Source organism: Talpa europaea, assembly GCF_964194135.1.
Source record: "Talpa europaea genome assembly, chromosome: 3".
NCBI classification, from domain to species: Eukaryota; Metazoa; Chordata; class Mammalia; order Eulipotyphla; family Talpidae; genus Talpa; species Talpa europaea.
The window spans coordinates 24,503,318-24,518,435 of NC_140069.1; positions in this window are offsets into that span (position 1 = coordinate 24,503,318).

The window sequence follows — 15,118 nt, forward strand, 5'->3', positions numbered from 1 at the left end:
AATATTTGACCATAGTATTGGTTAAAATATTTAACTGATCTCTGAACATAGCAGCAGAGTCAAGACTTGAGGTAACTGTAGGTAAGATGTGTGAGTTCATACATACTTTCTTCAATACTTCCTGGCTAAATGCTATAATACCTACCAGTTCACAGCTGATCAAAACCATTACTTCCTTTCTTGCATCTCAGAGACCAACACAGGCTATATCAGGGGAGATATAGGAGGATTCACAGAGAGGATTCACACTTCACTGGACAAGTTGTAGTCCCAGGCGAAGGACACAAACAGTAGGGTCATTAGCTCACCATGGGTTCAGGGAATGGGAGATTAGAAACAGTATGCAGATATACATCCTTGACATAAGTGAGGCCTACAGAGAGGAGAGATAGGATGCTTCACAAGCAGGAACCCTGGTGAGGAGGAAAACTAGATGGTACTGACTGCATGAAATATCGGGACGGTGGACAGACCACTGAATCTCAGACCCGGGACCCCAAAGAGGAAAAACATTGACAGTACCACAAACATGAGCAAGGCTCTCCCAGAACCTCCATGACAGTAACTAGTCCTCTACACACTACTCCCTAACCTGGAGACACAAAGACAAAATACCTTATTTCCTACAGAATGCAGCAGAGGTCAAAAAATCAACTCAAATCAAATAAAACCACAGTGCCACCTGCTGCAAAAGAAAAAGTAGTTCAACTCTCTAAGTTGCTGATATAGAATTTTTTTTAATTAGGAAATTTAATGTAGCAAATTAGGCACACAAAAATAAATATGCCACAAGGCAACTTAAGGCCTGAAAGGAATATGACATCAGTAAGAAAGAAAAACTACATAGGATCCAAAAACAAAGACATGGGTGATTATGTCCTCTATCAGAAAAGACATCAAAATTGCTATAGTAAGGAACCTCAAAGAGATAGAAGAAAATTTAGGGGGTGAATAGAAGAGAACTCAGAAAAGTTCATGAAAGAAATAAAACAAAACTCAGAAAAACAAATGAGCTCAGAAATAAAATTAACAAACAGAAGGTAGAAATTGAAGTTATAGGGCCTCCCCGGTGGCGCAGCAGTTGAGCGCTGGGTTGCAAAGCTGCCCGCGGCCTATGCAGAGCCGGTTCAATCCCCAGCTGCTCCCCGGCCACCGGAGGAGGGTCCCACATGGCGAGCAGACCTCTCCTGCCGCCCGCTGCTCCCCTCAGCAGTGTACTTCGGTCCTTCTGCCTGCTCTGCTCCCCGCTCTGGCTCTGGTGAATTCTCTCACCCTCCCGCGCTTCTGACTGTACCCAGTGCATGTATAAACAAAACAAACAAACAAATAATAAATAAATAAATAAAACATGCCTCTATTAAAAAAAAAAAAGAAAGAAATTGAAGTTATAAATACAATATTCTTTTTCTTCCCAGATCCTGGGATACAGATGTCTAAAAGACAATGCAGCAAAAGAAAATCATTAATTCTTACTCTTGCTTGATGACCTCTACATTGGCATACCTTTTGCTTATTCTCCTGTGCCATTTCTGTGACACCCAAAAGATTAAAAAAAGGTGCTAAAAATGTGCCACAGTTACAACTTGTGAGATGTCTGGCACTTTATGTGTGTGTGTATATATATATATGTATATATATATACACACACACACACATATCTTTGTGCTCAAAAATGTCTTCAAGTAGAAATCAAAGAAAAATTATAAATTTTTTTCTTTGGTAATTCCAAACAGTGAAAAAATAAATATTTTTGAAGGTAAAACAAAAGAAAGTTGTCATGTCTCTGGCAAAAGCTATTTTAAATAATAAGTGAATACAGTAAAGTGGTAGGTTATAAAAGTAATATACAAAAGCTTGTTGCTTTTCTACACACAAACAGTGAACCAGCAGAAAGAAAAATCAGAAAGACAATCCCATTAACAATGGTATCAAAAAAGTTTCAAATACCTTGGAATAAAATAACCAAAGAACTGAAACACCTGTATGCCAAAAACTATAAGACATTGTTGAAAGAAACAGAAGACAAAAAAGAGATGAAAAGCATTCCATGCTATGGATAGGAAGAATTAACATTGTTTCAAAGGCTATATACTTAATTCAATGTACAAATTTAATACAATCCATGTCAAAATCCCAGTGGCATTCTTCACAGAAATATAACAAAAAAATTACTAAATTTCCTGGCTTCAAACTATACTTGACAAATAATAATTAAAACATCTTGCTACTTGGCCCCCCTGGTGGTACAAGGGGTTAAGACACAGCACTATGAAGCTATCTGCAAGCCACTGCAGTGAGTTTGATCCCTGGCCAGGGAGATGACCCTCATGGCACAGCAGACCTCTCCTGACTCACCCTCCGCTCCCCTCAGCATTATATTTCAGTAGATCTGCCTGTTCTGCTCCCTACTCTGTCTCTGGTGAATCCTCTCACCCCCCACACCTCTGGCCTGTACCCCAGTTCTTGTATGCATAAATAAATCTTTAAAAAATTTGCTATTGGAATAAAAATAGATGCATAGATCAATAGAACAAGACTGAAAGCTCAGAAATGAAACCACTCATATGGACAGCTATTTTACAACAAGGAGTCAATAGCTTTTCAGATAAATTTGAAATGTGTTATGCTGAATAAGAGAAACGGTTCTCAAAGAATCAAATACTATAGGGTTCCATTTATTTAATCTTGAAAACACAAACATCTGGAATCCAAGTCTTTAATCCATTTTGTTTATGGTGACAGATAGTGGTCCAGTTTCATTCTTCTGCATGTGGCACTCCAGTTTTCCCCAGCACCATTTATTGAAAAGATTTCCCTTGCTCCATTGTAAGCTCTTGACATCTTGCTCATCATTATGGAAATGCAAATTTTAAAAAATGAGATTTCACCTCACACTGATTAGAATGGCTAATAACAAAAAGTCAAGAAATAATAAGTGTTGGCAAAGATGTGGAGAAATGTTTCAATAAAAAGGCACAAAACTCACTTTTCTTGTCTTCGACTATCCCTCCTAATTCCTTCAGCTCTTTAGATATATTTATAAAAGACTTTTATTAACTCCCACCTTCAAGTCCAAGCTTCTTCCAGAAATAACAACCCGCCCATCTCTGCCAGCTATCTCTCTCACATCATTCAATCAGGCTCAGAGATAGGACCTCTTCCAGAAGGACTCCCCTGCCTAGTATAAAGAATATAAAGAAATGATAAGGATTATATAATTAGTCACATTTCCCTAGCACTAATTTATACTTTCCTTCATATAATATACATATTGCATAGGTACTTGTTCTAGCATTTTATGTCCTGATTCCAATAAAATATGAAACACTTTGTAGGTCCTATATATAAGTGTCACGTAAACATTGTCACCTACATTCCACAATCATTAGTACTGGAGCTAACCAGACCATGATAATGTAAGGAAAAAGCAGCCTCTCAAAAAACTCTTCAGATGTTATGATAAAATTCAATGCATAAAAACTAATCCATCTTAATTCTTTAATTGCCGACCATTTTCTATTAGACAGACACCTAACAGAGTAGAGATGAAATACAATACAGACTCCACCACTTATCCACTCTTTCCTGACAGAAGGCACATCACTCGTCATTTCTCAGCCTCAGTATCCTCTTTTGCCAATATGGACAATCATACATTCTTATGGACCTGATGTAAAGGAAACATATTTCTTAATGTAAAGCATTTGGCAGTTATTATTTGGGGCAATAGTGGTAATATAGGCATTCCTAGAAATCCTTAAAATTCCTTAATAATCAAGTAAAATTACCTTATAACGACAATCTTGATGCAATATTTTAATAAAGTGTTATTGTTCATTTAAATTTGACTGTGCTGTTCTTAAGTTTAAGGACTTGTATCTGGTCTATTTCGATATGGCTTTGAATCAATGTGAAAACTGATTGCTTCCATATTTGATACATTAGACAATCTTGAAAACTTCCCTTATTATAGACTGTCTCTGCATCTTAGATGACGCTGCAATGGAGGACATCTCTGTGTCTTTGACAAGTCTGTAAGTCAACTATGAACAAAACAGTAGGCTTTAAAGAAGCCACAAAAAATAAATTGAGGTGTCCATTTCCAAATCAGCAAAAAATGATGTACAGAGACCAGCACATAAATAAATAAATGACTAAATAAAGGAGTAAATGAACAATATTAAAAAAATCCCTCAAGGGTAGTACAAATACCTTTTGCTTAGTTCCATTATTGGGAACACCCTTAATTTGTGATCTAGAGAATAAATCCAAACAACTAAGGTATCTAAACCCCAAATCCATTTTGAAACTAATGCAAATGATACCAAAGTGTCATTCAAAAGAGACTGTTCCATAGGCTTCTGGCTGATTGATACTTATCTAAGCAATTTTTACTCACTGAACAAAGCTTTAAATTCAGTGCAAAGGAAAAAGTTGTGAAGCACTCCAAATTGACACAAAATTAAAACTTTTATTTGGCTTCCATTCAGGAATGCAGAGAATGAAAAACGCTGGGCACCTCTCTGAAGTTTTCCCTGACACACTCCACCACCCCGATTCATCACACCTCTGGCTTACTCTTATCATTGCATCATCTCTGTTTTACTCTTACATTGCATGTATCATAAAGCATAACAGATTGCCACATGTTATGAACAACTGCAAGTCAGAAACCAACAACAAATTCATCTCTTTCTTCTCAGAATCTTGGATGAATTCAACTTTTGAGATACTGACTGAGTCCTCAATAAAGGTAGAACTATTGAAGTCCTGGACCTGTGGTGTATCCTCAACGTACTCCATCTGTTTCTTGATGAAAGCTCAGTAAGCTTGTGAAAGGTAGATCTGAACAGCAATGAGGCATGTGAACTGTTGAGTCCTTAAGTTATACCCACCTCCCATTTAACTATGTAAGAGATGAAGCCTGTCTGGGACTCAATCTTCAAGAACTTCTTGGGGCTGCTTTTTTAATGAATCCCTCCCAAACGAACCCAAGCACAGAAACTTAACTCTTTAAATGCTTAGAATGGAAGTATCATACATTTGATGAAACAAGATTACAAATAAGCAAATATAAAGTAAGCAAACATACATTTTTGCTTATACCACTCTTCAATGTTTAATTATATGTTCTCTTTAAGATGAATTTTTTCATTGTTTTAAATTCTTGAAATATCTTTTTAATTTTTTATGTTATAATTAACTTTTGATATTCTGAGATTTCTACAACTACCTATTGGAATAATTCTTTGAGACTAAGAACTATATCTCACTATATTATATTTTCCTGCCTAATGTCAGCTTAAAGTCTTACATATAGTAGATGTTAAACATATGTTTGTTGCAATCAAGACATGCACAGGAAACCTCTTTTTTATTAATTCACAGCAGATGGTAGAAACAACTGTACTGAAGAACTTCACAAAATTCTCTACTGAACAAAGTATTTTAAGAAATTCCATTTCCACAGACAGTGTAAAGTAAAGAGACATTTGAATCTAGCTCCTATATTATCAAGTCAAATCTGCATTGTTGTCAAATCCTTTGAAGATTCATTTATATAGTATAGCTAAAGTTTCCTTAGTCATATGAAAACCTTTAAGATAATAAGTTGGCATTAATAGCTATTATATACTTACTATGAAGTAGTACTTTATATTTATTATCTCATTTAAATTTTATAACAATCCTATCAGATAAGTACTATCATTGTTGTCATTTTTTCAGGCGAAGAAAGTGGCCCAGGAAGGTAAAGGACTTCTGAGACCACAAAGCTAATACCTTATGGGCTGGCATGCTAACCTTAGCAGTCACATATCAGCTCTCTTGCTCTTAACACAAACCATCTGCCCCTAAAAATGCTCATTCTGGGCCTCCCCAGTGGCGCAGCGGGTTGAGAGCAGCACTATGAAGCTGTTCCACAGTCTCCGCAGCACGGGTTCGATTCCCGGCCAGCCAGGGAGATTCCCATATGGCACGGCAGACCTCTCCTGTCATGCGTGCTGCTCCCCTCAGTAGTGTATTTCTTCAGTCTGCCTGTTCTGCTCCCCGCTCTGTCACTGGTGAATCCGCTCACCCTCCTGCACCTCTGGCCTAAACCCCAGCTCTTGTATAAAAATAAATAAATCTTAAATAAATAAATAATGCTCATTCTTCCCAGGTTAGGCTATTATGGTCACAATCTCATTTTAAACCTTCAACTCAAATTTACAAAATCACTAATGTATAAGGCTGACTACCACTGTCTGGGGAGAATGTTACAGAAGGGTTACAACTGACAAACTTGCATGTGATATACATTTGACTTGAGAATTAAAACTGAATGCAACCGGCAACAACTTAAGTATACCTAACCCTTAATTAAACTTGCTTTTAAATTTTGGCAAAGAAATATCTATAAGCACTTTTAAGTATAGAAAGCCAGAACAGTAATATAAATTCAAAACCTGAGAGTTTTTAGAAATCAAAACTGAAAAGCAAAGAGGCTGCTTTTATGAACAGTCTCCATAGTGATAATTTTGCAAAATACTAGAAAAACATTCAAGGTATTTAGAAAGACTATAAAGATGTTTTATGAAGATGGCACAAAAAATACTTTTTCATGAGCAGACAGGGAACCCAACTTGGAATTTCAAATTAACTTTTTGTATGATGCATTATTTAATAAATGTTAGCATTAATTTTTAAAGAGTTTAATTTGCATACCATTACTGGGCCAAATGGTTGACGAGGATCACAATTAAAGAAAGATGCACCATTCATTTCACTAAGAAGGAAAAATCCAACAAAGTCAAATCTTCATCATTAAACTGAATAAAGGCAGCCTATAACTGCCAAAAATGTAGAACTCCCTGACAGATGCAATTTAACTCCTGTGATTATTTAAATCAAACTCCTTTATGTATGACCCTAAGCTAAAGCTCAATATCTTCTCAAGGAATAAGTATTTTTTTTAATACTACAGACATCCAGAAAAAAAAAAAAGACATTATAAAAGAAAAGCAAATTAGGGAATTGGGTTTGGGAATATAAATATAATTTGAAAGACTATGCTATCACTTTGTGTTATACCACAGACATAAAGTAGTCATGCAAAATGAAAGACACTTCCCTAGCACATGAACTAGCATTTAGTTCCAACATGATATAAGCTGTGTTTAGTCCAGAGAAGTTATACACAAAACAGAGAACCTACTGTCAGATAGCTTATCACCTGAACCAAATTAATTAGAAACAATAAACATACATTTTATTAAGTTAAGATGAGCTAGGCAAATGTTTGGGGGGTCATATGCTGAATGGCAAACACATGGTATATATGATAAAGTTAGTGTGTAACCTGCTTGTAATAAACAGGTACACCTGGAGTGCAGGGCTGGGTCTGGAGTACCCACTACATATAGTGTGAGTCCTTCATAAGGATGTTCCTTGACTCCCTGCTTCTGAACGTTGGTTGGGGCCAGAAGTACATTTGCCTATGTAATATATATGCTTTTCTTTATCATGAGCTTTGTGTGGTCTGGATCCGGAAAAAACATAGGAGGGCTGGTCCCAGCTTTGGCTGTGTCCATCAGGTCACAGAATAGATGACCTCACATCAGGTTCATTCACCTTTCACAAATTCCAAGGGTGGGCCAAAGTTACGGAAGCAAGCTCCTCACGCTCGCCCCATATTTGGCAATAAGGCAACATTCCCATGTTTGGACAAGATCAATACCTTTGGTAGGAGGGCTACTGGGCAACTTTTTTTTTGTTTGTTTCAAATAACTTTACATTGTGACCAAAGTAATTTATATTCATAAAGAAAAATGGGAAAGAGTGAAGAAAAAAAATAAATTATGATGATGACTATTAAGACAAAACAAATGAAACAATTTCTTGTTAAAGATTCCCAATATTTGTTCTATTCAACCATGAGAGATAGAAGCCCTCCTTTCTGAGAGTCAGCAGTCTTTGGTTTTAGAAAAGATTTTAAAAGATGCAGAATCTTTAGAAAAATGTACTATTTATTCTTCCAAAGGATAAACAGTTAAAATACTAACAAGAAAGTAAAACATTGTACTTATAGGAGTAGAAAGAACAAGATTTTTAGGCATATGAACCTGAGATAGTGTAGCAGTTTGAGCCCAATTGAAACACCTCACTCCTCATCCTATGAGAGAAGCTTGGAAATGGAAGAGATTTCAGACCTTCAACTCCTGGGTTGTAAGCCAGAAAGAGTGTACGTGTTGGGAAACTCAAAATGATTGAAAAGATAAAAAAAAAAAAATTTAAAAGATAAAAAGATCAAACAAAAGAAAAACCTTACCTACCTACCTCAAAATCAATAAATATGACTCAAATTTTTAATTAAGCTTACAGTTTTATCTTTACATTTAATTCTATAACAAATTTTAAACACATTTGTCACAAACTACAGGGTAGAAATAATCTGTTTTTTTCCAAATTAATAAATTAATTGGGGGCAAATTGACATGTTAAGTGTTTTACATTCCTTTTCAGAAACAAGGCATTTTCTTACTGCTTAGGCAAGACTAGCTGGCATAATTATGTATAAATGTCAAGCCCCACAATAAAATTTAGTTTATAAAAATTTAAGAAAATTAAACATTTTAAGCATATTTTTAATTTATGTAAACTTTTAAATTTTTCTATATATCTATTTCAAGCCACTATCTGTCAGCTGAACACTCAGTTATTTTGAGTTTCTCAACATGTATTCTTTCTCACTTACAACCCAGGACCCGAGGGTCTGAAATCTTTTCCATTTCCAAGCTCCTCTCACAGGATGAGGAGTGAGGAGTTTTCAATCAGGCCCAAAACTTTGCACTATCTCAGGTTCATTTCCTAAAAATCCCATTCTTTCTGCTCCCATAATATGCTAGCTATTGGAAATTCTATAGGGCTTGCTACTTCTCTGAGCTCCACCCAAGAGGACATGCACAAGTCACATTGTCTTTTTAGTTGCTAAATCTATGTGAGTATTTATTGTTTCCTGCCACTCCGGGAATTTGGCCTGGGAGCAACCATGCATCAAGGAATCACCACTTCAGAGCTCTTTTGTTCTCTGATTTCTTCTCCCATCACCCATGGAACCTTCATCTAGACCGGATACAAGATAATCTGGCTCTTCATAAACCCAGAAGTTTGTTTTCTGCATAAACTTTATTGCCTGAGATTTTAGTGTTCAGACTTTGAAATGTCTAAACATCTAGTTTCTCATGACTTAAATTCTTTTTCTCAAAAGACTTAGCTCTGCCGTGAGTTCCGAAAGTAAAAGTTGCCAATGCTACTTGTGGTTCTGTTTTGCTATTAGTTATCTAAAAAAAATGAACTGGAATATTTTGCTCCTTCCTGGACTGGAGTAAGAGGAGTGAGAAGGATCACCAAGTATAATAGGAATAGCCAAGAATATAAAGGGCATTATTAAGATTCAGTAAATGTAGTATATACAGATGCTTATTTTTAATGATCCACACTTGACACTTCTATAGCATTATAATGCAATATCATTTCAAAAAAATTTATGAAAACAAATAAATAAAAAGATTCAGTATTGTGCAAAGTGTGGCGAGGGCCAAATGGACTATGGTACTGACAACAAGGGGCCTTAGTGGTGGGTATACTTTGGTGACATACATCTGAAGAGGTGTGATCCTACATCTCTGAACCACATAGTGTTGTAAAAAAAAGATGCACCATTTGTAAAGATGTTAATAACCTCCCAAATTGAATTGTAGATTCAATGGTATACCAATCTAAATCACATCTGATATTTGGTAGAAATTGGCATTTAGTTTTAAATGTGATATATTTTATCCCAGTTGATTCTAAAATTAATATGGAAATGCAGAGTAACTACTTTAACTAGGACAACTTTGAAGGTCATATGGGATGACTTACCCCACTAAATATCAAGACTACATAAAGCATGTGCTTAAGATCACATGGTCTTGACAAAAGACAGACACTTACGCCCATGAAAGAGGATAGAGGGTCTTCAGCAGACCTTTGGATATATACAAATTTATCTTATGACAATGTTAATCTAACAATCAGTGGAGAAAGAATAATCCTTTAAATAAACGTTCTAAATCAATTGGATATTCATGAGCAGAAAAATAAAAGTTAAACTTGACCCCGAATTGCTATTATATTCACAATCAATTTTAGTAGATCTAAATATAAGAGATTAAAAAAGTTTATAATATATAACATAAAAGAATGCTTTCATGAAAAAGAAAAGTTTTTTAAAATAGGACAATAAGGAAGCATTAACCATAAAGAGAAATATTAATAAACTGAAATGCATTAAGGGCAAAGATTTTTGCAGGACCTACAATTATGAAAGGATATATACAGAATATATAAGAATTTTTACAAATAAATAAGAAAAGACAATTCCAGAGAAAATGGGTAAGAGTTTTGCATAGGCACTTCACAAAAGACAGTGGGCAACAAAGTATATTTAAAGGTGCTCCACCTCACTGAACATCACAAAGGTACAATTTCAAGCCACACTGGGATACCACTGTACAGCAAAATGGAATGGCTAAAATTGGAAAAGCTAAGTTTGAAAAGGTAAGAAGCAATAGGAATTGATAAACCAGTGACGGGAGTAAATATTGGTGTGATCACTTTAGAAAGCTTTTGGCATTTTCTACTAAACTTGAATGCATCCCACACAATTATTTCTCTCTAACAGAACCAAATCCACAGGTATATCCAAAGTCATTTATAAGAATGTTCACAGCATTATCTGCAATAGCCCAAACCAATCAACAACCAAAGGCTCATAAACAAAAGAATGGATCATTATTTTGTGATATAGTCATACAATAATATACCCAACAGAAATAATAAATGAACTAAAGTTCCACACAACAAATGGATAAATCTCCACAAACACGCTGAGCAAAAGAAGCTTCACACAAAAGAATACAGACCATGTGATTACTTCTATATAAAGTTTGAAAACAGGCAAATTTATTCAATGACAGAAGAGTGAGTATCTTTAGGCAGGTAGGAGGGGGGTAGAATGGTAGGGTTTTGAGGTAGCTTCAAAATGCCAGTAATTTTTTTAAATGTCTTAATCTGAATACTGGTTATGCAGGCTTTTTCAATTTGTGATGATTTATCAAGATGCAAACTTATTTATATGATGCATTTCAACAAACTAAGTTTATAAAGACATGTTTATTATATCAATTTTATCCTGCTATGTATAAGTATCTAATCTAGCGATGAATACACCATATCTCTATATGAACATATAAAAATATATGAATATGCACATATTGATTGACAAATATATTATTAAATATGTATGTGATCTAATTTGTTTGTGTATAACAACAGATTATCTCCCCTTATTATTAACTTTACATGATTTTATACAGCTTTATATTTGTAGTCTCAATTTTTGTTCTCTTCAACATCACAGACCCAATTTTCTGTGATACCAGTTACCTTCCTTCTGCTTCTGAATTATCATTAATAATGAGACAGCATCTCTAATTTCCTTGTTGGCTTTTCTTAGTTTATAAACATCCCTCTACACATTTTTCACTTCTAAATTAGCTCTTCCCGTTTTGTTCTCTGTCATTTTTATATATTGTTCCATAAATTCTATTTGCAAATTTGTTAATAATCCAAGGCAAATGATTTCTTAAGTTTCCTTCAGACTCTAAGAAAAACTGTTTTCCAAAATTATTTTTTTCTACATACCCAGAATAACAATGAGTTTCAAAATATATTACCTACTACATTGTTGGAAACATATGGTCTAGCCAGTACTACCAACATTACTTGCCTTTAGAGATTCTCTGGTACATACTAGAATCAAGATCTTTACAAAGCAAATCAGTTGTTTTAAAGATCCTTAGCAAATTACCGGTTTTTGTTTCTGTTCCCAATCAGAATGCCCTCTTGTCACTTGGTAAAGGGAGGAGGTAGAAAGTAAACTTTTTTTTGGTGACGTGAGAGAGAAGATATGAACTAACATGGCCCTTGTTTCCTTATAAAGCAGCCCCAAGAGAGGAACATTCTCCTTTCTCCACCATCAAAACCCCGTGAATATATATTTTACATAGAAAGGTAGGAATAGGGAGGTGAAAACAGGATGTTCTTACTATCTCCAACCTTAAGGCCCATTTTCTTTGGTAAGCAGAAATTCTTCCCAGATATAAATGATTCATCATTATCCCTGTTTGCTATTGTTCTCAAAACTCTGCATATTATTTTTACGACTATTCAATTGCAAGAAATGATCAAGTGAGTAGTAAATCAGGCATGACCTTTCTATCATCATAATCCAGAGCAATTTTTTTAAAGAGGTGTTCTCTAATGTCAGCCTAACTTACCTTAGAATGGAAAGTTGTTTCTCACCAACCTCATCTCCATGGAATCCAGGTGAAGGGGAGCCAGAAATAGCAGCAGCTGTGCAGGGAGGGGAGAAGCAGGGAGCATTGTCTGACACCATAGAGGTAAGTGACTGCCTGATTTCAGGTTACCCCAACTCCCCAGAGTCAGAAACTTCCTCTCTAAACCTCGTCTGGTAGCTTCCATGCTTCTTTTTCACTTTTCAAAGGTTAGTCTCAGAGACGGTCCCAATTCAGTGACACCATGATCTAAAAAAATGAAACTGACAATAATCCTTCTCATCCTTTTCTCTCCCTTGTCTTCATGCCTTCATTTTTCTCTTCCACGAACATCTGAGAAATAATTTTCACATGTGTCCTTCAAGGTTCTAGCTAGTTTCACAATAAGTTCTTTGCAAGGAGCATTTTGTCCTGAACACTTTTCGCTCCATAACAACTTGGCCACTTGGCCATAAGGCAATTTTGCCGTAAAAAGTAAAGTAGTTGTTTGTTGATTTTGATTTTTACTTTATTATAATTAGTCTTTTTCCTGGTCCCTTATTTAGGTTTTCTAAATTCCTGCCATGAGTGAGACCATCTGGTATTTTTCTTTTTCTTTCTGGCTTATTTCACTGAGCATGATCCCTTCCAGCTCCATCCATGTTGCTGCAAATTGCATGAGTTTATCTTTTTTGATTGCTGAGTAATATTCCATTGTGTATATGTACACACTATGGGGGGAGGGGATGAGAGAGTAGGATCAAAACAAGGAGGGGTGGGAATTGTATGGGGACTATAACCAAGATGAAAATGCATACATTGTGAAAAAATGAAAAATGATGTAAAAAATATATAAAATTAAAATAATTAAAAAATTAAAAAGATAAAGTAACATAAAAGATAAAAAAAAACCACAGGTGATCGTTTGGTTTCTATGGAAATAACATGTGGGTCTGCAAATCCTTTGTGAGCAGTCATCCCTCCTACCTGTTTAAAACAAAAGTTTACTGAGTAGGGCAAACAAAAGCAGCAGCTAGTGATTCATATCAGGCTCTGAGAACTTCAAGGATCAGCTCTTTAGTTAATTTTGATATAGCAGCTTTTCATCTAATAACAAACTTTAACAAATTTACACAATATTAGAAGTTGAAGGTAAGAAGAGAATCCAACTCTTCCTATCCTCCTCCCAAAAGAAATTGTTATGAGATTCCTGGTGAGCACATTTCTTTAAAATGGTGGAATGTTTTGTTTGTTTGACCACGTCATCTCAAGTAGGGATAACAGAATTTTGGTATTTGGCACAGAATATGGCTTAGATGAATTGTGGAAATATAAGAATGAAGCACATGATAGAACAATTTAATGTAGTCCAGATATGTACTGGCAGTGATATATGTTACAAACATTGACCAAAAAATAGCAGCATCCCTCATTTTTTAGTTTTACTTCTAGGGAAATCTCAAAATACTTACAACAACTTACATCTGACAGTAGATTCTGAATTCTTCATGAAAGGCTCTTCTATTTTATTTGATTTTATCTTTTTTATGACAAAATAGGCTCACAGCCAATTAATTATGCGGCAAAAATCCTTCCAGAAAAGAACTTAAGGTGAATGGTCCTTCATTGCTTTCATTATAAATCACTTTATTATTCCCAAGAAAAGATGTAAGCAATAATTATGAATCATCTATAAGGAAATAAAATGTAGAGTGACAATATACTCAGAAAATTCATTTTTAATTCCATACTTATCATTAAATGATATAAACCAAAAAGCCCAACTATTTAAATTTAAGAGGCAATATCTTAACTACCGATAATCTCAACTAGCCAGTAGATGAATAGATGGCCAAAGCAAGCAAGCAAGCATTGGGAAGTTCTGAATCCTACCACTTATATCCTTCATAAATATGTAACTCCTCAAGAGTAAGTTACATACTAGTCCAGTTTAAAATAAAACTTAGGGGGAGCTGGCTAATCAGCTGGAGCTTAAAATTTTTCCTATGAATTAAAGTTAGAAGTCAACCTGTTTCTGAGACAGTCCACCATAACAAGGTATGTGTGTGTGTGTGTGTGTGTGTGTGTGTGTGTGTGAGAGAGAGAGAGAGAGAGAGAGAGAGAGAGAGAGAGAGAGAGAGAGATTTTATTCTATAATTGATGCTGTACCAGCAGAAGATCAATGCTTTGAAGTATGAAGGTGAAGCAGCTAGCCATTTTACTTACCTCCATAAAAAATTCATTTCTTTATTTTATTGACTAAGTTTCTTGAGTTATTATCATGATAGTAAGATGTAGTTTTAGTCAATCACAAAATTGCACCACAATTCACTTGCAAGCACAAAAATATTTTTAATTTGAACTAGTTATTGGAAAAAAGTTTTAGGTGTCTCTACTATCACAGAGAAAGGATATATGATAAATGCAAAATAAATTAAATTTTGCCTTGCTAAAAAAGTTGGCACAATTACCAGAATTGCAGTCTGGGCATTTTTCCTTAAAAATAACTGAACATGCACATCGAATGGGGAAAGTTTATCCATTTCTAAACTGGCAGAGATTCATTTCAATGAAATAAGGAGAGCTATGTGTTCAATTACCAGTAATGTCAAGGGAATTCTTCAATATTTGGTTCTCAATTTTTTAAATTACTTTAAATATTTCAAATATTGACAAAAATATTTAATAAGTTAATGAACCCTAAGGGGAAAGAACAGAAATTAGAAATCAAATTCTAATTTCAGCACCAAGAATCTGTG